This window comes from Stegostoma tigrinum, chromosome 20 (genome assembly GCF_030684315.1).
Source record: "Stegostoma tigrinum isolate sSteTig4 chromosome 20, sSteTig4.hap1, whole genome shotgun sequence".
In the NCBI taxonomy this organism is placed as follows: Eukaryota; Metazoa; Chordata; class Chondrichthyes; order Orectolobiformes; family Stegostomatidae; genus Stegostoma; species Stegostoma tigrinum.
This window is the reverse complement of record NC_081373.1, coordinates 42,894,311-42,920,346: the sequence shown is the minus strand read 5'-3', so window position 1 is coordinate 42,920,346 and position 26,036 is coordinate 42,894,311. Positions and strand designations below refer to the sequence as shown.

General features: G+C 42.5%; 1 protein-coding gene across 2 annotated transcripts in view; it reads right to left on the bottom strand.

Annotated features, from left to right (window-relative positions):
* Nucleotides 1-23,127, bottom strand: part of plce1 (phospholipase C, epsilon 1) — a 363,575-nt gene extending 340,448 nt beyond the window's left edge. For both annotated transcript variants that reach the window (XM_048551434.2, XM_048551435.2), the window contains exon 1: nt 22,963-23,127. The gene's annotated coding sequence lies outside the window, so the exon portion shown is untranslated. The remainder of the gene's footprint in view (nt 1-22,962) is intronic.
* Nucleotides 23,128-26,036: the final 2,909 nt, after the last annotated feature.

Here is a 26,036-nt window from a genome sequence, read left to right as displayed (position 1 = left end):
AATCAATACAACGTGCAAGGTCAAATTGATGACTAGAATGGCAGGTAACTTAATTCCTGCCTTGGGGGTTCTTTATTTCCCAATCAGCAGCACAATGAGAGCTTCTATAAACTAACAAATAAGATCAGCTAACATATTGTTAACATTCTTTAGGCATGTGGGTTCAATACCACACCACAAATTTGCTTTGGAGACAGACTGGCCAAGGAGAAGACAAAATCAAGACTTGATTTCAAAGTCTAAGCCTGAAGAAATTTGATTTATGAAGCACTGATACTAAATATTGCTGTACCTAGTAATCACAGATATAATCAAACTCTGACTTATATTGCTTTATGAAGAACCAACTCTTTCAAGTGTTCATGTCCATGTCCATATGCTTATGCGAGTCTTCCAGAGTGTCTAACTCCACCCACACTGTGGTATTTCTACCACGTGATGTGCAACTCTGACATCATTGCAGGTTTGCTTCAGGGTCCTGAAACACACACACACAACAAATAATACAAGATCACCTATCCATCCTGAAAGAGCCCTTCAACATTTACCCTGCCTGTAATTTCCAACATTATTAATCGAACTTTCACCACCAGGATCCCATCAGGGAGGGATCCCATCTTGCTGTTTTAGTGCTTGCATGTGCTGAACATCACAAACCAGTCCAAATTTTATCTTTCACAGGTTCACCTGGGAATTTTGATCCCCTTTTGTTTGATCTGAAGCCATTTTCCAGTTTTTTTTCCTCCTCCTTTAACATTTATTGTTTTCAATTCCTCCAAACATTCACCTGTCCTTTTGTTTTTACAAAAAAGAAAAACAGAAAAGCCTAGTATTCTCCCAGGATCTCCTCAAAATATCAGGATCAAATGGTTTTGCTCTTCTTCCAGTATTCCAGGAATAAAAACTGAACAAATTTAGCAACGCACGACCTCTCCTGTTTGCTTCCACTCCACATCAACAGCTGATTAACATTAAGAAATAAGGTGCAGAGCTGGATGAACACAGCAGGCCAAGCAGCTTCAGAGGAGCAGGAAAGCTGACGTTTCGGGCCTCGGCCCTTCTTCAGAAAAAGACCCTTCTGATCAGTCTGCTATGTTCAGCCAGCTCTACACCTTGTTATCTCAGATTCCCCAGCATCTGCAGTTCCTACTATCTCTGATTACACTACTGTTTTTTGGGCTGTCCATTTTAGGCCTGCCTATTTTAACAGTTCTGGTCACCCTCCTGTAGGAAGGATATTATTAAACTGGAGAGATTTCAGATGATATTTACTAGGATGTTGTCAGGAATGCAAGGTTTGAGATATAAAAGTAGACTGGAAATCTTCTTTTACCACCCCACTGGAGCGTGAGACAGAGGGGTGACCTTATTAGAAGTTTATAAAATCATGAGGAGTGTAGAGAAAGTGAATAGCAGCATCTTTTCCCTACGTTGGGGGTGTACAAAACTAGGGGGCTTATTTTAAAGTGAGAGGTTTAAAAAAGGACATTAGACTAAAAAGAGTTACTCCTAAAAAGAACTGCTAGAGAAAGTGGCAGATGCAGGTGCAATGCTTTAAAAAGACATTTTGAGAAGTACATGAAAAGGAAATGTTTGAAGGAACAAAAACAAAAGTTGCTGGAAAAGCTCAGCAGGACTGGCAGCATCTGAGAAGGAAAAAAAAAAGAGAGTTAACTTTCGGTTCCGGTTCTGAGGAATGGCCACCGGACCCAAAACATTAACTGTTTTTTGCCTTCACAGATGCTGCCAGACCTGCTGAGCTTTTCCAGCAACTTTGTTTTTGCCTCTGATTCACAGCATCTACAGTTCTTTTGGTTTTTATTTAGGTTTTAAGGGATATGGCCAAGCACAGGTAGTTGGGACTAGTTCAGTTCCAGAACATGTCAGCATGACTGGTTGGAGTAAAGGGTCGGTTTCCATGCTGAATGATTATCACCAGTGGAATGATTAAATAATTGAAGGGTCAAAGAATGTGGTAACTGGGCAAATACAGCCGCAAAAATCTGTCAAAAAAGGTGGTATGACTGGCAGAATGATGAATAGCAACTACCTGAAATTAGAAAGAAAGAGAAAAACAAGAGCAATAAATCAAAGCCAAAGAAACCTGAAATATAACAGAGCTAGTGATTATGATGTGAAAAAAACAGATCAATGAGAAAAGTAGAGCAGTTGGTCATTCAGCCCACTCAGTTTTTCTCTCTCTGTAGAGGTGAGCAGGCCTTTTGGATTTCTCCAGCGCCTTCTACTTGAATTCAAGTGCCACTTCTCCCAGGTAAACGCAATAATTATCAGGCACTTCCCAGACAGCGTGACACTTCATTCATAACCAGGCCCCCAGTAGGGGTACAGAGGGAAAGGGACAACCACAGCGTTGGTGGGACAGGAGCTTGAAGAGTCGAGAGAAGGAAGAAAAAGATGGAGGGTGCAGGATGGTCAAGAGAGTGTCAAAGGGTTATGACTGGGATTTTCGGGGATGAGGTGTAGGGAGAGACACAGAAGGCCGAGGGTCATTAAAAGTTGGGGGGGTGGGAAAGAGCGACGTGGGACAAGTGGGTAGTGTGGGGGGGGGTAGATTTGGAAGGTCAAAAGAACTTCAGAAAATAGTATGGCAAATTAGGAGGGTCAAACGGGGGTCAGAGGAACACAGGCTTAAAAGTGGCCAACAATAGTGCGAAGGGTGATGTGGTCAGCAGGCCATACAGGTAGCTTGGGGGGGTGGGGGGGGGGGGGCAGGAATCACAAGAGTTGGAAATGTTGGGAAGTCAAGCAGTTCCATTGTATGGCTAGGGGAGGCAATAGTTGGGCACTGCCATCGCTGGTCTAGTAAAACAGAGGACAATTATTCGAATTTGAATTCACGAAAAAAGTGGAAATTAAAAAATCAATGATGAACAGGAAACCATTGTCAATTATCATAAAACCCATTTGCTTCACTGTCATTCATAGAACATAGAACATAGATCATTACGGCACATTACAAGCTCTTCGGCCATCGATGTTGTGCCGACCTGTGAAACCAACCTGAAGCCCATCTAACCTACACTATTCCATTATCATCCATATGTTTATCCACTGACCATTTAAAATGTCCTAAAGTTGGCCAGTCTACTACTGTTGCAGGCAGGGCATTCCACTCCCTTACCACTCTGAGTAAAGAACCTACCTCTGACATCTGTCCTATATCTATCACCCCGCAATTTAAAGCTATGTCCCCTCGTGCTAGCCATCACCAACTGAGGAAAAAGGCTCTCTGTCCACGCTATCTAATCCTCTGATCATCTTGTATGTCTCTATTAGGTAACCTCTTAACCTTCTTCTCTCAAACGAAAACAGCCTCAAGTCCCTCTGCCTTTCCTCATAAGACCGTCCCTCCACACCAGGCAACATCCTGGTAAATCTCCTTTGCACCCTTCTCAGAGAAGGCTTTTGCCACACTTATCTGGCGTGGCCTACGTGAATCCAGACTCTGTGATAGATTCTCAACTACCCTCCATAATGGCCCTAAAGAGTATCTCAATTGAATTAACCATTTACAAAAAAAGAAAGGAAACAAAAAAAAGAGTGAACAAACTAATCACCTGGCATCGAAAACAAGTGTCAAAGACAGCCTTGTCTGACCCTGCGAAGTCCTCCTTTTTAAGCACCTCAGGGCTAGTGCCAGAACGGGGAGAGCCGTTTCAGTCTAGTCAAGCAATAGCCTGACCCAGTCATACTCTCAAAAATCATACATTACACTGTGCCAGACATTACTATTGCTGGTTATGTCTTATCCCATCAGACGGGCAACACAGTAGCGGGGGCAGCAGTGTCATACCGTCAGAGTTGCTGTGGGAGCTTTCAACATTGAACGTGGACCTTGTGAACTCTCTTGGCATCAGGTCAAACATGGAAAAAGACAACTGATTGACATGTGCTATACTCCATTTACCCCACACACCCATCCCATTGGGTGAAGAAATCAGTACTGCTCCATATTGAACAATATTTGGAAGAAGCACTGAGGGTGGAAAAATGCAAGATGGAAGGCAGATTTCATTTACAAGATGCATTGTGCGATTCACCCAGGCTTAGACAATGCCTTCCAAACCCATGACCACTTCCATCTTGAACATTTATGACAATAGATGCATGGGACACCAGCACCTACACGCTATCCTCCAAATCACTCAGCATTCCGAGTTGGAAATATTACTTCAGTGTCATTGGATTAAAGTCAAGCAATTCCCTCCACAACAGCGTTGTGGGTTTACCTACAGAAGTACCATGTCAGTTCAAGGCAGTAGCTTACCACTACTTTCAAGGGCTACAAGAGATGGGCAACAAATGCTAGTCTAGCCAGTGATGCTAGGAATACTCCTTGTATCTAAAGAGGAGGATGGAAGAAAACCCAGATATTAGAACTGTTTTTGTGTCCATCAAACATTCTTTGGCTAACTATCCAAGTGAGTGAGTGGGGAAGTCTACAACTCCGAGTCAGAGTTGGGGAATTTCCAAACTTCCCACTCACTTATCTGCCTAGTTGGCCAGGTAATGAAGCATACAATTCTGACTCAGTTACAGGTTAAATGCATATTGGAAATTTAAACATCCAGGATAATTCCCTTGTAATTACTGCAACAGATGATCCCAAAGTACATCTTTGGACATAACATCAGGTCTCCGACTATTCAGGCGCTGGAAAATTAGAGCGTGATGATGATTGCAGCACAGCAGAAAACTCAAACACAAGAGGAACAGGTAATGCTGTCCTATATGAAATATACAGGGCAATCTCCATTGTACAAACTACATAGTACCAGAGTGGCACCATGCAGAAGTCCACAAAATATTCCTTAAGTCAGTATTCCAGAATTTTAAAAAAGAGCATTGATAGATATGTGATTTTTCCCGATAAGCCAATAACCAAGACCCTGTCTGGTGTCTCCCATAGATACAGGACGCCGAATGATACTATTAGGAAAACTGGGTAGTGAATTCTCTGCCTCCTTGACAATATTGAACTGTCCGTTAACAGCTGGAAATGGATCATGATCTGGCCACCCATCTTATGACCAAGCTTTCCACCATTTATCCAACATTAAGTTATATTTCAACACTACTTGATTGGTTACAAAGCATTTTGGCGGAATGTTGAAATCATGAAAGCGATGTACAAACATAAAATCTTCCCTTTTAAAAAAAAATCCAGAGTTTAGGGCAGACCTAAATAAACCAGCAACTAGGGTTGTCTGAGCATTAAATAAAAAATTTTAATAATTGCTTTGAGAGGGTTTGAATTCAAAGAATTAGATGATCAAAAAAAAAGGCAGAAAGAAACTGAAGTTTAAGTTGTTAGAAAGTTGCTTGACGTTTTTCATAATGAGGGATAACGTTAAAGAGACAGTTTTACAGTTATACCAAATAAAAACACTCTGGAAAAAGCAGCTGTCTCCAAAAGAATTTCCTTCCAACAACTGACATGCCTCAATATTTTGCGTAGTGTACTCCAGCCACTAAGAGGGCACAACGGAAGTGAGAGACAGAAATCTATGTAGTGGAAGATGGTGAAATATGGATAGTATTTTGTTATTACTGAGATCCTGCTCACTCTCCACCTTCATGCAATGCTTACCATCCAGAATCACAGGAAACAAAAAAAAAGGGCAGGTAACCACAGCACCGAGCTCTAAGAGCCCTGCCTAACCCGGACAACCCTCAGAGTAGATACATGCCAATGGTCCTGCCTCCGTCAGGCAGTCTAAAAAGTCTGGAGCATGAACTGACTTGAAGCCAGATATGGAGGAGTAGCCCTCAGGCAACAGGAGGTACAGAACATTCACTCTCAAGCTCCCTGACACTGGATGACCTGCAGCCACAATAACCTGAGCCTGTCTGATCACAAGCATTATGTCCCTTAAGAATACATGAGCATACAACACTGACAAAATAATCTCAAATGATCAAAGAGTCTAAACAAAGCCAATTGTGCCAGGAAATATGAACATTAATATAAATGAGAAAAATATACAAAGCAGCAATGATCAAAGCATGTTGAGAACAAACAAAACAGCCACAAGAAAAGTTTTCCAATGACAATACTGCAGCTGAGCTTTGGGCATGTGGCCCACACCACACCAAACTACCAGATTTTCCAACACTATCCATCCGTCCTCACTACAGTGAATCCTATTAAAAATGTTTTCTTCAGCCTGATTATGTCAGCTCTAATTAAGGCTCACAGCTGAAATTGCATCCTCCAATCCTTTCATGTGTTTTTTTTAAATTTCAGATTGACAGACCTTTATCATAGATAAACAGTTCTCACTAACAAATTACCCCCATCTTTTATCCTGCTGCAGTATTACACAGAACATAAGCCAGCAACAAGGTTGCTGCAACAAAACTTCAAGAATTAGTTGACAATTGGTTTCAGATTATGGGCAATTCGCATTCCTCAATGTCATTTATCCTGTACGGCTCACTTCAAATTTTGCGAAATATATTCAGAAGTATTCAAAATGTCAAAAGCACAAGCATAGAGAACATGGGAAATGGCAGAGAGGACTAAGTGGGATTGCATTAACTTGAAACTTAGTCCCAAGATGAGGGCGAGAGACCTTCTTCACTAACGCTACATGTGACTAGGGCAGGATAGTGTGGTGTAAAGTACAGCAAATAGGAGCGTTTGAGAAAATAGCAAAGAGCAACAGGAGAGAGATAATGGGAACTGCAGATGCTGGAGATTCCAAGATAATAAAATGTGAGGCTGGATGAACACAGCAGGCCAAGCAGCATCTCAGGAGCACAAAAGCTGACGTTTCGGGCCTAGACCCTTCATCAGAGAGGGGGATGGGGGGAGGGAACTGGAATAAATAGGGAGAGAGGGGGAGGCGGACCGAAGATGGAGAGTAAAGAAGATAGGTGGAGAGGGTGTAGGTGGGGAGGTAGGGAGGGGATAGGTCAGTCCAGGGAAGACGGACAGGTCAAGGAGGTGGGATGAGGTTAGTAGGTAGCTGGGGGTGCGGCTTGGGGTGGGAGGAAGGGATGGGTGAGAGGAAGAACCGGTTAGGGAGGCAGAGACAGGTTGGACTGGTTTTGGGATGCAGTGGGTGGGGGGGAAGAGCTGGGCTGGTTGTGTGGTGCAGTGGGGGGAGGGGATGAACTGGGCTGGTTGAGGGATGCAGTGGGGGAAGGGGAGATTTTGAAACTGGTGAAGTCCACATTGATACCATATGGCTGCAGGGTTCCCAGGCGGAATATGAGTTGCTGTTCCTGCAACCTTCGGGTGGCATCATTGTGGCAGTGCAGGAGGCCCATGATGGACATGTCATCAAGAGAATGGGAGGGGGAGTGGAAATGGTTTGCGACTGGGAGGTGCAGTTGTTTGTTGCGAACTGAGCGGAGGTGTTCTGCAAAGCGCCCACTCCCCCTCCCATTCTCTTGATGACATGTCCATCATGGGCCTCCTGCACTGCCACAATGATGCCACCCGAAGGTTGCAGGAACAGCAACTCATATTCCGCCTGGGAACCCTGCAGCCATATGGTATCAATGTGGACTTCACCAGTTTCAAAATCTCCCCTTCCCCCACTGCATCCCTCAACCAGCCCAGTTCATCCCCTCCCCCCACTGCACCACACAACCAGCCCAGCTCTTCCCCCCCACCCACTGCATCCCAAAACCAGTCCAACCTGTCTCTGCCTCCCTAACCAGTTCTTCCTCTCACCCATCCCTTCCTCCCACCCCAAGCCGCACCCCCAGCTACCTACTAACCTCATCCCACCTCCTTGACCTGTCCGTCTTCCCTGGACTGACCTATCCCCTCCCTACCTCCCCACCTACACCCTCTCCACCTATCTTCTTTACTCTCCATCTTCGGTCCGCCTCCCCCTCTCTCCCTATTTATTCCAGTTCCCTCCCCCCATCCCCCTCTCTGATGAAGGGTCTAGGCCCGAAACGTCAGCTTTTGTGCTCCTGAGATGCTGCTTGGCCTGCTGTGTTCATCCAGCCTCACATTTTATTATCTCAGAGCAACAGGAGTCAAGTTTCAGTCAAAGGCTGGAGATTCACTGCAATCATCCATAATAGAGTGATGGATGGTAAGGATCTTAATAATTAAGTCCATATGGGCTTCTTCTGACTATCCCAGCATCACAGATACCAGACTTCAGGTTAATTGACTCACTCCACACATTATTAAGTAACAGCTGAAGCAGTGAACACAGCAAAAGCTAAAGGGCTCCAAATCAGCCTCATCTTGCACTGCATACTTGTGCTCAATGCCAAGCTGCTGTAGTACAGCTACACCACAGGTATCTACCTGGGTGTAGAAAATTGTCTGGTCTTTCCGTCCACAAAAAGACTCCGTCATTACCCAACCCAACACTGCAACCAAGCAGCACTTTCTTAGCAATAAACTGAGCAGTGAGCAGGTCAAGTTCCACTCGGGTCCCTCTATTCCTGATCTCATTCCAAGTCTAGTCATGGGCAGAAGAGAAAATGGCAGAAATAAGGGGTGAATGACTGCTCTGGATATCAATGCCAGATATGACTGAAGGTGGTAACAAGGAGCCCTGACAAAACTAGAATCAAATTAAGTAAGAGCAAAGAATTATTTTCTGGCTACAGAGTCATACTTAACCCAAAGATAACCAAGGCTGTTGAGAGGCAGTCATCTCTGCCCCAGGACGACATCGCACATGTTCTTCAAGATACTGTCAGTTGCTTCATCAATAATCTTCCCCTCCCAAAAAGGTCAGAGGGAGGGATAGTGACAACATTCAGCACCGTTCACAAATCCTCAGCTGGTCAGTCAGTTTGAGTGTTTGTGCATAATGGTCCAGTCAACACCAAAGCTTGTAGTGATAGGTGGCAAGTAACATTCATGCTACACAAGTGCCAAATATGATGGCTAATCTACCCATCTCCATTCAATGGCATCACCAATGCTGAACATGCCATTAACATCATAGCATCATGACCAAACTAGGCAGATCTAAACAATGGCCCATGAATCATCAATTTCTCATGTTCATTTCATCCCCTTTTTTTTAAAAACGAAAGCTTGTGCTCCAAATTAAAGACAGCCAGCAAAGAAGCTTTAGTCATAAACTAACATTTTTATTCTCTTTGTTTATTACACAACTATCGGAAGTTACAAAGTAATAACAGTGAATATTGTTATCAGCTAAAATCCTAAAGCTAAAAAGGAAATAAGGACAAAATTACTTAGAAGTTAAGAAAGATCAGTTGGTTATCATTGCAGATTTGAAGATTTCAGCTTAACGTGAAGGGTTGGCAGCGACTGAACTCTGTCATTAAATAGTCTGAAATTTCTTCCAAAGGTGGATAAGCAGAGCAGATTTTAGGAAGGTAAAGGTCTGTTCATTTTGCTTCCGTGGCACGACTGTTTAGGACCTTTGTGGCCTGGGTCCATACAGGAGTCCATGTCTATTTTGCCTCTCTCCATCCCCCTGTAGAGAACTCCTGTTTCCACTGGTGTCCAATTAAATTTAGACAAAATGGGGGTTGTATCAGCACAACATTTCACAACCAAAGCAGAAAGGCCACTTTGTTAAATCTGATTATTGCCTTTGCTTTGTGGGAAAATGATTAATGCTGGAATTCCCCGTCATATCCTTCTACTCTCTCCCGCTTTCCAAGAGGCTTTGAATTCTCACACTTCTGAAAGAAATCACTGGGTTTTCCTAGGGTTAATCAAATTTAAAATGCCTTTGTGAACTAGATGTAGATACCACAGCAACTCGTTTCTTTCTTCATGGCAGTAAATCAACTAGAGAAGCCATGTGACTTCTGGAAGTCATCTTGCAATATCTATGTCCATTTTGAAAAGAGATTAACTTTCTGTACAAAACACTCAGAACATTCTAAATACTTACCAGTCGTATGCTCGTGTTAACATTGACCAAAACCTGAACTGTAACAGCAATATACATACTGCTGCTCTAAGAGCAGGTCAGAAACTTAAGTCTGCAGCTGAATAATTCATCGCCTAACTCCCCAAAGCCTGTCCAAAACATACAAGGCACAAAATCAGAAGTGTGATGGAATACTTTCCACTTGCTTTGATAGATGCAGTTCCAAAACTTACAAAACTTAATGCCATCCAGGAGAAAAAAGTATTTATGATTGGCACATCACCCACCACCTTAAAAAGTTCACTCCCTCCACCATCGACAGCAACATTTATCATCTAAAAGATGTACAAACTACTCAAAAGAGCCATCAACAGCACCAAACTTGCAATTTCTGCTTCCATGAAGGAGGAGGACAGCAGAACTTGCAGATTCCCCTCCAAAGCCACACACCATCCTGACCTGGAACTGTGCTTTCAATGTTGTTGGGTCAAAAAGTTCGAATCCTCCTTGAAACAGTGCTAACAAGTGTCCATAAGCGAAATGGAACATTTGCCTTTGCAAAGGGGGTTCAACACTTTCTCAAGGGTAAATAAGGCCAGGCAATCAATTTTTGCCTTAGCAACAAAGAAAATATCTTTAAGTATAATGGTCCCAGAAGAGGTAAGGGTCACTATGGAGAAGAATTTGGAGACAGATAGGGCTGATGTTCAAGTCAGTGATGAAGGCAGGGAAATAGACAGGTAGTGGTGTTGTGAATTGTTGGGGGAAGGAAATTGAAGTAAGTGAGGGCAGAGTACACAAAGAAATAAAAGTGCATATGACTGGTTGGAAGGGAAATGTCTCAATAATTGATGGGAGCAAAAGTTACGTATTGGTTGAGGTCCTAAGCTGCAGCCAAAATATACACTTGCAATGTGTTGTGTTTGTGTGTACGCGTGTTTCGATTTTACTTTTCTGAATTCCTTTCTGAACAATTGCTGGTCTAATGGCGACAACTTGTCCAGGGATGCAATTCAATGTTTACCTTTACACCAGATCCCAAGCTTTTTCACCCACTTACATGTTTTCTGCAGAGAGACTGTGGCTAATTGTAGCCAAAAGTAACATTCTGCTCTCCAGTGGTATTCAACCACTGTCTTCCTGGTTTGATGAAAACAGAAACTACTGGAAAGAATCAGTGAGGTGTCAGTTAGCTGCATTGGCTGGATGCTAGCATCTGGTTCATAACAGCAGAGCAGAGTGTGGGCTCAATTTCTGTTATGGCAGAGGTAAACTCAAGGACTGCCTCCTCACTTGCCCCGAATTTCTGGAATGCAGCGCTCATGCATTAAAACCCGTTGCCATTGCCCAATAGCGAGAGTTGCCTACGGTCCTATCAGAACTGTGGCTACATGCTTGCCTATCTACACAGCAGGTAAAATTGCAACTATACACAAGAACAGAGCAAGAGGTCATTGAGTTGGTACACTCAAGAGATTAAATCCCACCCATGGAGGTGAGAGTAAGTTTGGGAAAGCAGACAAAATTTAGAATTTTTGATTGCAAGTTTATTTTGCAGTCTCACTCTAACCCCTTGCTATTTTGATGGTTACATTTCTAGGGATTTGGTTTGATAGCTGGGGCTATTATGACTGCTTGACTGAATTTCAAATGGTTTAGAACCAGTGTTGCCGTTAATTTGTAGATCTTTAACTTTTTCTAAAAACTCCCTTTGATGGTCTAACTGGATGTGTTTGCTTTTGTAAGAAATGGAGCACATTTTGCAGATTATTAATGAGTTTTCTCCCCCAACATCAAGTGGCCTGGAATGCAGCACTCTTCATAGAATCCCTACAGTGAGGAAGCAGGCCATTCAACCCATCGAGTCCACATCACCCCACTGAACAGCATCCCATCCAGACTACACCCCCGCACCCCGCCTCTCCCCCACCAGCCCACCTCCCACTAACCTGTCCCTCTAACGCTTCTTCTCCCATGGCCAATCCACCTAGCCTGCACATCCCTATACACCTAGGGCAATTTAGCATGGCCAATCCACCTACCTTGCTCATCTTTGGACTGTGGGAGGAAACCTGCACATTCTCTCAGTTTCTGTGTAAACTCCACACAGACGGTCGCCCAAGGCTGGATTCGAACCCAGGTCCCTGGCAGCAGTGCTAACCTCTGTACCCCTCCTAATGGGATATTAATTTTCATTTTAAAAATATCCTGATGTCTGTCTATAATGGATAGTGGGCAAATAGCTCTGCAGGATACAGGAAGGACATTGAGGCATCCACACCATTTTGCTTTTGCCTTCCTGGTTTACAAGGTCTAGAGCCACCTAACAGTCCAGGTTTTGATCTGGAGAGCCAGCGAGGATCTTGGGTACCTGTCCGTGATTTGAAATCAGCAGTTTATCATTTTTACTAAGTCCCACAATTTTTGTTTTGTCAAAAAAAGCAGATTGTTTTGTGACTGAAAAAAAGAATTACCCAACATGGCCTGGGCAATGTTTCATTCTAGACAAAGCAGCCACATTACTTCAGACACACACCACTCCATTCCAAGATTCAGCGCTCCAGCATATGGTAATGCAACCATTCCAGCAGGTATTTTGAGACAATAATGTGCTCCAAACTGCTGCACTGAAATAGCAAGCCTCCAGGTTAACCTCCAGCTCAGTGGTTTCTATTAGTCCCTTAAAGCAAGGCTGCAATAGTCATCAAAATAGAACTCGCTTGGAAAGTCTGCACTTACATGCCACATCATCAAGTTTCATTTTGCTTTGGCTACTAACCCCACCTAGACCATGAGGACTGCAGTGATTTAGGGCCTGATCACCACCTTCTTAAAGAAGCCAATAAACATTCACCTGCTCTGTGGCATCTACATCCCTCAAAAGAACTTGAAAAAGGGAATTCAGATTCCACAAACTACATCGTGTCAGAGAGTGTACACTGGCTGTACCCAGCAACAGAAACCCTCCACCCAAACCTATACCAGTCAGTGGGCTCAGCTAAAGGTCACTATTTGCACAAGGTAGAACAATTCTGTGCCATTTTGCCCAAGTTTGGCATCTTCCCTATTATCCCCGGAATCTAGCAGCCCATGCTCCTCCCAAAACTAACCCTTCTCCAAACAAGGTACATACAAAAAATATATATATTTTTCTTAAAGAAGTTAGCTCATCTTAAAATGTCTTTTTGTAGGAGGCCACACCTAGCCAGTATAGAACATGCACTCTCCATTGAAGTTCAGCAGTATGTGTCCACTCACCAAGAGCCCTCATTGAGGGCAATCAGGAGTGTGAAAATCCCCAAACAAGCTTCATTCAACCCTTCAAAAACATGGTAACTTATAAATCTCTCCAGAAATGGTAGAAACTCATTACAGCATCATATTTTCATTTTTGGGGTCAGGGATGCCTCTGCCATAGCTTCAGAGACAGCAAAGAATTTCAAGATCAAGAATATTTGGAGAGAGAAAAGGGGCATCCAGCCTCCTCAAAAGGACCATTCACATTCAGCCTCAGATTGTTCCTATTTAAATTCATCCCCACAGTGAGGCAGGGGGAGTAACCACAGCATCAGAACAGGCAGGCCCACTCTGCAGGGATGTACTCAGCAACACAACCAAAGCCCGTGGAAAACTTAGGCAAAGCATCTATTGCCTGGGAGCTCCTGGGAGGGGGAATGGAGTGGGGTGGGTGAGGGAGAAAGCAAGTGGTATGATGTCACGTAGCAGGTGGCAACACAAATCATCGAGAGTACTCCAGCTCTCCCAGGCTCTACATTCAGCCACAGCGCATTTAGAAGTTACTTAGGACACGTGTAGACTTGGTGAACTTGAAAACAGTTGGCTCTACGCCCTAATGTGGCAAGGCAATTTCAGGGAAGGATGTTAAAAGAAAAAAAAGGTAACAGGCTTTTGCACCTGGGGACCCTCCAGCCTTGAAGAGTCAGAGAGTGTTCAATAACTTTAGAGCCTGATCCCATCTCTGCAGGTTTTCCCATCCCCACACCCAGTCCTGTTAGGAAAAGGATTGCTTTTAGCACAGTCACCTATTCTCCCATACTCGCAGGCCCATTGTAATATTAAATGAGTTATATTCAGTATCGCCACCCAACTTCTCCTACTCTTAGCCTCTCATTACTTATTCAACTCAGGTACTGGTGCACAATCCAGGAAGAAGGGTCCTGACCAAAAACATCAACGTTCCTGCTCCTCTGATACTGCCTGGCTTGCTGAGTTCCTCCAGTTCCACTCTTACAATCCATAATCGCCCTGTTTACCTTTACTCTTGTTCCTCCCCCCAACCTTGGCTTCAGGAAAAATTGCTATTCTGAGGAAGACCGTGACTGCTTTCTTCACTTAGATGCTGCCAGACTTGCCGAGCTTCTCCAGCAACTTCTGTTTTCTTTCTGTTTCAGGCAACAGGTTTGCTACCTGCACGAAAAAATCCTACACCAGGCAGGAGTCCTAGACCCCTATACTTCAATGGGGTGAGCAGCTTGTATGTTTAAGCAAAGTGCCCACACACATGCACGCAGTCCATCATACTGGATCAGCATGGTCCCCATTTTACACTAACAGATCTTTAAACTATTGTTTCCAAGTCCACGACTTTAGACACACAAGCCAAGACCAACATCGAACAAAACCAGCGAGCCCAAGCCAAGGCTGAATAACATGTACGACAAGTTTAGCATCTAGGTCAGAATGACACTCAAATAGCAAACAAACAAGCCCAGGCCAAGACAATGCAAAATGTAACACCTCATATCCCAGGTGCACTGTTCCCAAATTGGATTAAAAAATTGAAGCCATCGATTTACAGCCACACTTCCACACAGTTCTGGTTTTTTTAAACCAGATTGTACAAATCTACAAATTAATAAGACATGGGACACAATGCTTCCAGAGGTAACTGTCACACAAAACATATCCACCCTTATCAATCTTTTAAAAGTATAAATTTACACACATTGCTGTGCTCAGGCTGTACCCAGGCTGTACCTCGCTGAAAGAAGTCCCAGATTACACAATCTCAGAATCAAACTTTACATTGAAGGGCAAAAGTCAGCACCACATTATGACAATAATCTTATTATGCCTCTCGACTTTTAATATAAGTTTGAGTCAGAGCTGTACAGCACGGAAACAGACCTTCAGTCCAACTCATCCATGCCAACAAGATATCCTAAATTAATCTAATCCCATTTGCCAGCATTTGGCCCATATCCCTTTGAACCCTTCCTATTCATGTGCTCATCACGATGCCTTTTAAATATTGTAATTGTACCAGCATCCACAACTTCCTCTAGCAGCTCATTCCACACACGCACTATCCCCTGCATGAAAAGGTTGCCTCTCAGGCACCTTTGAAATCTTTCTCCTCTCACCTTGAAACTATGCCCTCTGGTTTTAGACTCCCTACCCTGGGGAAGAGACCATGGTACTTCATCCTATTTGTGCCCCTCATGACTTTAGAAACCTCTACAAAGGTCACCCTTCAGTCTGATATTCCAGGGAAAACAGCCCACGCCTATTCAGCATCTCGTTCTAGCTCAAACTCTCCAACCCTAGCAACAGTTTCGAATCTTTTCTGTACCCTTTCAATTTTAACATCTTTGCATAGTAGGGTGACCAGAATGGAACACAGTCTTCCAAAAGTTGCCTAACCAATGTCCTGTATAGGTGCAACATGACATCCCAACTCGTATACTCAACACATTGACCAAAGGACAAGTGTACCAATCACCTTCTTCACTACCCTACTCCACCTTCAAGGAACTATGATCCTGCATCCCAAGGTGTCTGATCAGCAGCACTACCCAGGACCTTACCATTAAGTGTCTAAATCCTGCACTGATCTTCCTTACCAAAATGTAAAACCTCGCATTTATCTAAATTAAAATCCTCCTGCCACTCCTCAGCCCATCAACCCATTTGATCAAGGTCCCCTTGTACTCCAAGGTAACCTTCATTATCCACTACACTAATTTTGGTGTCTTCTGCAAACTTACTAACCATACCTCCTATATTCAAGTCCAAATCATTTGCCTGAAACGTCAAAAACCAGTGGACTCAACATTGATCCTTACGGCACAGGTCACGGGCTTCATCTGAAAAATCAACCCTCCACCATCACCCTGTCTCCTACCTTCGAGCCAACTGGGAATTCAATTGGCTAGCTCTCAGATTCCACACGATCTAACCTTGCTAAACAGTCTACCATGCGGAACCTTGTTGAATGCCTTGCTGAAATCCATATAATCAACATCAACCACTCTGCCTTCAATATTCTGTCACTTCTCCAAAACAAAAAAACTCAAATCAAGCTAGTGAGACAAGATTCCCCGTGCACACAGCCATGTTGATTATCCCTAATCAGTCCTTGCTTCACCAAATGCATGCAGATCCTGTCCTTCAGAATCCCCTCCAATAACTTATCCATCACTGATGTCAGGCTCACGAGTCTATAGTTCACTTTTCTTAAATAATGCCACATTAGCCATACTCCCATCTTCCAGCACCTCACCTGTGGCTATCAGTGACACCAGTATCTCAGAAAGAGAAGTCCAACAAACTTCTCTAGCTTCTCACAAAGTTTTGGGATGCACCTGATCAGTTCCCAGAGATTTATACACCTTTGCGTTTTAAGAAGAACAGCATCTCCTCCTCTGTATCATGAATACTAAGATTTCATTGTTTATTTCCCCAAGTTCTCTAGCTTCCATTTGCTGCTCCAGAGTCTCCAAACACTTGATTCTATTGGGTAAACTATGTTAACCCCTTTTCAACAAGGAAAAGCCAAAATTAAGTCTGGATTTTAATTCTAGTCAGTAGTTCCGCTCATCTCCAAGACTTTTATAAAATCCCTGAAGATTAACAACACTTCATCTCTGTTCTAGTTGCCTTCCCAGGGTCCAAGTTAACTCTGCAGAATAATTTCTTTCACAAGACATTGTGAAGATCATTAGATTTCTTTCAAGTTTCAACATACGCAAGTCACCCAGTTTCTTTCCCCATAACTTTCAAACAGAGATGGAATTCCATCCACATTTCAGTGTGAGAAAAAGCATTAGTGTTTCCTCTGCTTAAATGCAGGCCTGACTACTATTTATGTCCTTTAGCTCTCCCAACAATGAGCAGCAAACTACACAAGAACCAATCTGCAGTTCACTAATCCTCACAAAATTCACTGAGTAAAACAACCTACCTTCATAAAACATAGCATATTTGTTAATCATAACTAGATTAGTACTACATCCACAAGCATCCACGCCCTCCACCAAACAACAGCGTGTACTATTTACAAGATGCATTGCAGAAATTCAAAGATCCTCAGATAGGACCTTCTAAACCAATGACGACTTCCATCTAGAAGAACAAAGGCAGCAGATACACAAGAACACCATCACCTGCATGTCCCCCTCCAAGCCACTCACAATCCTGACTTTGAAATATGTCACTGTTCCTTCACTGCTGCTCAGTTAAAATCCTAGAATTCCCTACCTAATAGGATTGTGGGTCAACTCACAGCAGGTGGTAGGTAGTGGTTCCAGAAGACAGCTCACCACCACCTTCAAGGGCAGCCAGAGATGGGCAATAAACACTGGCCAGCCAATGACACACATGATTTTGAAAAGCATCAGGCCTTCAATCCTCAAACAGAAAGGCAAACAAGCTATTTTTCTTGGTTATTCAAATGCATTACAGAATCAGAAAGTAGCACTCAAAGTTTGACACTTCCTTCTGACTCTGTGGGTCCCCCCATGAATAAATGTCCATGTCATTGAAACTTCATTCCTAATTTAAAATCCTTTACTACAATAATTGTGGACATTATAGCTCTATCCAAGCTTTAAGAGAAACGTCAGCCAATGTTTCAGTGTTTCCCTCTCTCTTTGACCTTTAAGATAAAAAATATTAAAAACCAAGTGAAATTAAGTTCAAGCCTGATTGAATACAACAGATATTAATGCAGTTCAAAGATTTTCTCAACAAAATGTCCTTGTTTAACTACGTTTAAGAAGGTTTAATTGCCAAAGTTAAACAGTTCTAGTCTAAAACCGAGTGAAGAGCTGGATAATCACAATACAATGCAGAAAGGATGATTAATGGTTGATAGAGTTGTTTTTGTAACTGGAGGCTTTTTTATAAAGTTTTAAAGTACGCCTTATTTCTTGTGGTATATATAATCAATGATTTGGACTAAAATGTAGGAGGTCTGAGTAAATTTGCAGGTGATGCAAAAATTGGCCCTGGAGATGATAGTGAAGAACACAATAGACTCCAAATAAATGTCAACTGATAAATTAGATGTGCGGAATTGAAGTGGAAACAGAATTCAATTGTTGATCTTACAAAGTCAAGGATAGGGGTAAAATAATGTATTTGGGGAAGGCTAATGTAATATTGCAGGATCTGAGCATTTTCACATAGTCTTCCTTGTTGGAGAGATACACAAAGTCTTGATAATGGCAGCCTGCAGATGAGCATGTCCTAACATTCTCAGATATATAGTACCAAAAGACTTTTATAAGAAGGAGAATGTAATACTTTGCATTTCATTTGAGAAATTGTAAGAGAGTTGCTTAGATTTCGATGAGATTCAAGTCATATCAGCCAGGTTCACAGAAATTCAGATGCTATCATTGTCACAGTAATCACCAACTATTTTGGATGCATCTATTCGCAATCAAAGTTCTACATCTGGGAGAAAAGTTCACCATATCCGGATGGCATTATATATCACAGGAAACATTTGTACTCCAGGTGTGGTAAAACTCAGGTCACAGCTGTGTTGCTAGGTTGAACCTAGTTTCCAAGTCTGAAAATCTTTGAATACACATGGTAGATGTCAAAATAATTGAATTTGATAGTGAAGGAAGATCATGAGTTGTACTCAAAGAACAGGAAATATAGCTTGCAGAAAATGAGACAGAGTAACAGGAAGAAAGTTCCAGGTTCCCCAATATAAAGGAGTTGGTGATTCACAATTTACTTTTAAATCATTGATATAGCTGCAACGTGTCTGTTATCGCTGAACAAGTGTACAAGTAGTCCCCAGGTCACAACTCCACTCCCCAAACTAGTGGGGATCTCATCGTCATTCCAATAGGAGTATTCCACTGTTAGGTAAAGTGAGGTGTTACAGCAGAATGTGACGAAGCATCATATTAAATGTCAGTGATGATGGGAGGAGGGAACAAGATCTCCAATCATGAGAAGGAATCGGCTTAAGTTACAATTGAACTGGGCTGAGATATTTACAGTAGTGATCAGTGAGACTACATCTGACACTGAGGAAGTGTGCTAAGTAACCTTTGAGAAAGGAGGGCCATATGATAATATTAGCCATTAGTATTAATGATAAAAAGCAAGCAGATGCTGGGAAAGTGACCTCGTGCAAGTTCCCCTCCAAGTCACACACCATACTGACTTGGAAAAACATCACCATTCCTTCAATGTCACTGGGTCAAAATACTAGAATTCTCTAAATAGTACTGTGAATATGCCTATCCCCAAAGACACTAGTAGTTCAAGAAAGCAGTTCACCACCACCTTCTCAAAGGCAATTCAGGATGGATTGTAAATGTTGGCGTTACCTGCTACATTCACATCTTATGACAAAAGGGAAATATAATCCAACCAGTTAGATTTTCAGATATGGTTTATGTTGATCTAATCATGGTGTTGAAACCGGGTGTGATTCATTTTACAATTTAAATATGATTTTTTTGTGGGAAAGAAGTGAAGTATATTTGTTAGGTTGCCCACTTTTGTGCAGGTACAAATAAACCTGTTCATTGATGGTTCCCTGTGGTTGAGTACTTGTTAGGCAACTGAGTGAAACACACAACAGCTAACAAAACAACTGGGCCGATAGAGAAACAGAAGGCTTACGAGTGCATGTCCACAAATTCCTTAACTTGGCTGGACAGGTAAGTAAAGTGGTCAGGAAGACATAGGGACATGTACACCCATATTAGCTACAGTATGGAATATAAAGGCAGGGAGGTTCTACTAAACTTACACAAAACACTGGAATTCTGCATGAAATTCTGAACACTGCATTATAGGAATGAGGCTGTGCTAGGACAGGATGTAGATGAAATTTGCAAGGATATCGTTTGAATTACAGAATTTCTGTTAGGAGGAAAAGGTACAAAACACTAGGATTGAAGCGTATTGAAGTATATGAAATTATGTAAAGGTATCCAGACAGAGGTGCATAAAAGTTGAGGCACCCATAGAATGGAACAGAGACTTGGAATCCTTTTTAAACCTCTTACCCGAAAATCTTTTCCTTCTACCTAGAGGGTAGTGGGGATGTGGAGCTGGAAAGGCTCATACTGGCAGACACCCTCAGCCTAAATTAAAAAAAAGTAGATATTCAAGGCCCAAAGCTGTGTGTTAAAATGAAATTTGCTCACGTAGACCAATTCACAACAAGAGAGCTCTCAAAGTGTAGCATGAACTACCAAACATTCAACAAGACTTCAACACATGGCCCAACCTTAACCAGGCTGACAGTCTGTGCCAGTTTTCACTAACCACAGCATACAATCCAAGCTGAAGACCAGAACCCACAAACTAAAAAAGTTCCCAGAGAATAGTATTTCCATCAACATTTGAGCAATGGATCAGAGCCTGAATAAATGTTGCAGTAAATGATGCGTCCCTAACGGCACTTTAAAAGCCATGCATTAGTTACAAGATTTCTTTTAAATTAATGATTCAAACAATTATATTTGTACAGGCTTCAAAAGACATTTATTAATGGCCTTTTCTCTCCATATGTGGGACAGTCAAGCAGCAATAATATATCTTGGATGCAGATATATGATGTTAAAAGCTGCAGGTCACTGATAAATGACAAAAAAAGGCCAAATTAGCAGCTCTTCACTGGTGTCTAAGTCATCGCTTTTCAAAAATTCACACCACTACAGAATATGAAAGGATGTCAAGAATACCAGCTTATCTGCATGGCCAGATGCCTATTCTTCCTCACCTACTAGAAATGCTCATTTCTTTTGAACAAAAAAAATGCAGTAAACAGACAAGCAAATGAAGTAATTAAGTAAGTTCCATTACTACCAGGATTGAGATTTATTTGCAATGTCTTTTTTTCACATGGCAAGTCATGAAAAGCTATTTTGCTTTAAGATGGAAATTTAGTTTACAGCCCAGCTAAAATGTTCACCTCAATCCCTCACATCCACAGATCAATGCAATGGTGTCAATGGAGGTCAGTAACTAACAACAGCGTGGAATAGTTTGAAAGCTGTTGTAACTGCAGAGACAGATAGATACTCAATTTCTGAGAGGGATTAAACAAATGCACATGATAAATTTGGAGGTATTAGCAACAGTGCTGCCTCCAACTTTACATTTCAGGCTCCAATTATGCTGCATTATTGCCAGCCCTTGCCATTAGAACGGTAGTCACATTGGCTAAACTGGCTAGGTATTTGTCAAAGAACAAACCCTTCAAATTAACAGGCAAATCATGACAAACTTGAGAGCAGTGACTAAAACTTTTATAAACTCTAAGGAAAATTGAAAACTTTATCACAATGTCAGAATACAATACAAGACCATTTAGGCTAACGTGCATACCCTTTCATTAAAAAAAAGGACTTACTGATAAACTCCATTCACTACCCCACAAATATTTCTTTCCCAATTCCCTCTTGAAAGTGACTGTCGGATTTGCTTCCACCAGCCTTGGAGAGTGGGTGGTACAGATTTGAACAACTGTGTTTTAAACAAAAAAAAAGTTATCACTTCTATGATTCTTGACAAATCTATCAACCTTCCAATTGTGATCGCTCATCACATAAACTCGGAAGTCACTTATCTCCTTTTCTCCACCTCACACCATTTTCGTTCCTTGCAATAACGAAAACAAAGGGAATAAAAAGTAAGAACTGGCAAACTCTGGGGTACATATAATCATCCCCCCGGGGCCATCCACTTCAACAAGTCTTTGCTGCCATCACGCTCCAATCAAATGACTTTTAAAAAAACTGATCGTATAAGATAAGCCAATTAAAGTGCAGCACTCACAACACTTAAAGGAGAACCACCTTTATTAAAAGCATTTTTAAAATGTAAATTGTCGCTTGAGAGAGAAGACAAGTAAGTGAGATTTGTACTACTTGCTTCCACAATAGCAAGGGCAGAATGGTGTGTTTACATCTTGTGCGGCATGTTTGTAGGGACAGAAGCGCCTGCTTAGCCAGTGCCTCTTTTACAATGAATTGTGTTTCAATAAAATTTAGTGCACTGTATTTAAAAATCAATAACTGGCCCTGATCTGATAAGCAAAGATACTAAATATGAAGTTACAAATATACGATGCACAAAAGCCCTCAGCAGGAACGGAAATTCTTTTGGATAATACTGTACAACTGGTTCTGTAAAAGTTCCACTGTTCCTCATTACTACATCCAGTTTTCTTTACACAGTCCTACGGTGTCCAACGTTTCCCCAACCCCTCCCCCAAACCGCGCGTGTAAAAACACTGAGTTTTCAAATTCTTCTGTAGGTAGCCAGATGAAATGAGCGGCAGAGGTGGGTACATGATCTACAGTAAACATTTTTCATTACAAAGACTGCAAAGTCATTCCAATTAATATAGGGGTTAGATAAGACTAACAAGCGGAAGGTCTGCGTCTGTAGTTAAGTCGTTTGTTGGCAGTTCCAGAATATAACTTCACAAGTTGTACTAACGGTTGCAAAAGTGGGCAGTGATGCTGTAGGAGAAAGAGAAGAACGCTGTCTGCAATTACAGCATTATTGGTTCCCATTAGCCTGTGGTGAAATATCTGGATCACTGCAAGTCGAACTCTTAATATTTGAAGCAATTAGACCATTAGTGGTGGGGTGTTTAACATTGCAGTTACTTGATAATTAACACTGATCAATCTATTCAATTGTTTTTGCAGTGTTCAGAAATCCTTATCATGTACATCAGCCTGGTATTTGACCCCCACGAATACAACAAACCAGCAACAGGTCCAGAATCTCAGTCCAAATATTAAAATCCGTTTCGGGTCACTTTATTTATTCAAATCCATTCAATCTCGACTCGAATGAACGTTTCTCCTACCTTCTAGCTGTAACCCATTTTGGACAGCGGTCTGTCCCTCTTGGACCGATTGCTCTGTGCTGTCTACAGACACTACGATGCAAGCTGAGCTGTAGCCATTGTACTGCAGTGAGTGAAAGTTCAGTGACAGATTCAGCATGTGAAATACCAGGCTAACCTCAGATAAGCTGTGAAGCAGAGTTCCCTGGGCTGTGTCAGAACTTTGGAATGTCTGAGTTAACTCCACTTGCGAGGGGCTTTGAATCGACGCTGAATTGCCTAAAACTTATTCACATTCGCTCCCAGCGCTGTGCCAGAAGTTGCACACAAGGTGCCTTTTTTACGCCCAGCTCCCCCTGTCCAGTGAAAAATGTACGATATCTCAAGAAAACAATGCCTCAATTCAACAGTCTCCTCAGTAGTGCAACACTGCAACCTCTGCTCCACTCAGAGTTGCCAACTATTCTCTCCTGTTAGAAAGGCTTTTATTTTAGGGCAAAGAATTAAGGGGGGTAGCGGAGGGACAAAACATTTCATGAATTAGCAAACAAATCATTCAATTCCACAATTTTCTTTTACTGCCACTTCCAAAGAGAAATACAATTTAAATGAGCTTAGCTGTAGCTGGTTGCAGTGTCACAGCATTAAGTGATTTCTTGCTGGTTTGAGTGGGAGAATAAGATCCGTCCGGCCAAAGAGATCATAAAGAGGTTAGTTGCCAATTGCTTCAGAAATTAAACTTTGTAAGTCTGTCCTAGGCAGAAAGCTATCTGAAATTCTGCACCTGTACTTGATGGGGGTCGGTGGGGGGGGGGCGGGGGAATGTCTTGTTATGCAGGAGTTTTTGCAGCTCTGCTGCATCAATACCAACATTGTTTTCTGTCAGGAATGTTGTACACTCTATGTTTTCATTCTGAATCCATCAAAGATAATCGCTTCAAGCAAAATCTGTTGTGTCTGATCTCAGCTTTAGAATAAATTAGAACAAATTAGTAGTAATTTTCAAATGCATCAATTTTGTGGGCGGGGGGGTGGGAATTGTCCAATTAGCAAAACGTTTGGTGATCATTTAGCCTTAAAAACTGAAAAGAGAAAGAATGCAGACAGCAGCAGATTTATTTAGCATTGAGAGGAGGAAACATTTCCTCGGTCAAAGAATCATAAACCTGTGGAAGTCTCCAGCACACATGGCCATGGAGGACCAAGTCACCGAATATATTCAAGAAAGAGATTGATTCCTTGTTTTTTTTAAGGCATGAAGGGCTAGGGGGAGAAAACAGGAATATGCCTTTGAGATATAGGGTCAGTCTTGATTATGTTGAATGGTGGGCCAAGTTGCATATTAATCAATATCCCCAATAATTACCTGTTAAACCTGAAGTCTCAACACTGAAGGGAAGTATCACATTTAACACCACATCATTTAAATAGATAATGCACATAATTTAGCAAAAGTTTATTTTTAACATAACAAACACATGCTTCAACATATAAAATGCCATCAGAGACTGGTGAGCTTACAGCTAAGGCATTTCCATCACAGATATGAAAAGCTTATGTACTTCAGTCTCAAACTGAAATTTGATTATCAGCACAGTGATCATTTCAATAGCATCAACTGCGGTTTTCCCCATTTAGTAGCTCTTCAACACATGCAGCCTTAAGTTAGAGATTCTACACCTATTTGCAAGAAGTTCATTGCTCCAGTGATTTTAAGATTTCCTGGTGTCTCAACAACTGAGTATTCTTCTGTTAAAACTATCCTCTTTCCTTTGCAGCCTTCCTTTCCACCCCTTGCAGTTTCTCTTTTGCTATGACAAGCCCCTCCCCAGGTTTCTCACAGCTGGCTTCTGTCATTGTCCCCTTCCTCTCCACCCCTTACAACTTTCTGTCTTGCCTATGCTCATAGCCAAACTCTCCCTCATTCCTTACAGCTTCTGACTTTCTCACCTTCTTTCAGCTACCTCTCGCCCGTCTCACCCATTGCAGCCTCTTCCCTTGTAGTCTCGTCTCCTTACCACCTCTGCGCCGCCCCCCCCCCCCCCCCCCCCCGAAATCCACCCAACCTCCAGCAGCCTCGTTCTTTCCCACACACACCTTGATCTGGGGATGAATTAGGTCACTGTACCTGTTTATTTTGAAAGTTGTCCATTGATGACTCCCACAGTAGAGTGAATGGAAAAGGCATCAACCAGCCTGTCCATCCTTAGGCCTGTTAAGGCTCTTAAACTGACAATGAAAAGCTGCCTAAGGGTTTTTCTCCATCATCTCCTCAATACAGTCGGCAGGAAAAGGTGGATGCAGAATGAGAAGCCAACCACTTCTCCAGTGCAAGGTAAGAGATTAGATTAGATTCCCTACAGTGTTGAAACAGGCCCTTCGGCCCAACAAGTCCATTCCGCCCCTTGAAGCATCCCACCCAGACCCCTCCCCCTATAACCCACACACCCCTGAACACTGCGGGTAATTTAGCATGGCCGATCCACCTAACCTGCACATCTTTGGACTGTGGGAGGAAACCAGAGCACCAAGAGGAAACCCACACAGACACGGGGAGAATGTGCAAACTCCACACAGACAGACAGTCGCCCGAGGCGGGAATCGAACCCGGGTCCCTGGCACTGTGAGGCTGCAGTGCTAACCACTGAGCCACCGTGCTTCCCCGGGAAGAAAAGGGGCACTTCCATGTGCTTACTCCGCCCCACCTCCTGGGTTTTTAGACCTGACTCACCCATCCTACTCCTGTCAACAATGATTCCTTCGCAACTAAAAAAAAACCCAAACTTACATTCTAGTCCTACATCCATGGATCTTGTTCTCAAGACCGTGTAGAATTCCAGCAGTAGATGCTCCCGTGTTCTGGCTTGCTGGGATTGACTAGAAACTGCTAAGAATGGAACTTCCTGTCCTGAAGTAATTGAAACCATCCAAGGGTATTATCCCCTTCAAGGGAATGCTTTTTCAAATTGACAAGTTGCGAATACATAGTTCAGCTGGAATGAGCAAGCAATATGGAAACCCCCAAGCCATCCCAACCCCAGAAATTTATCCCAAGGTGCCAACGCAGCTCAGTGAGTATACAGCATACAATAGCA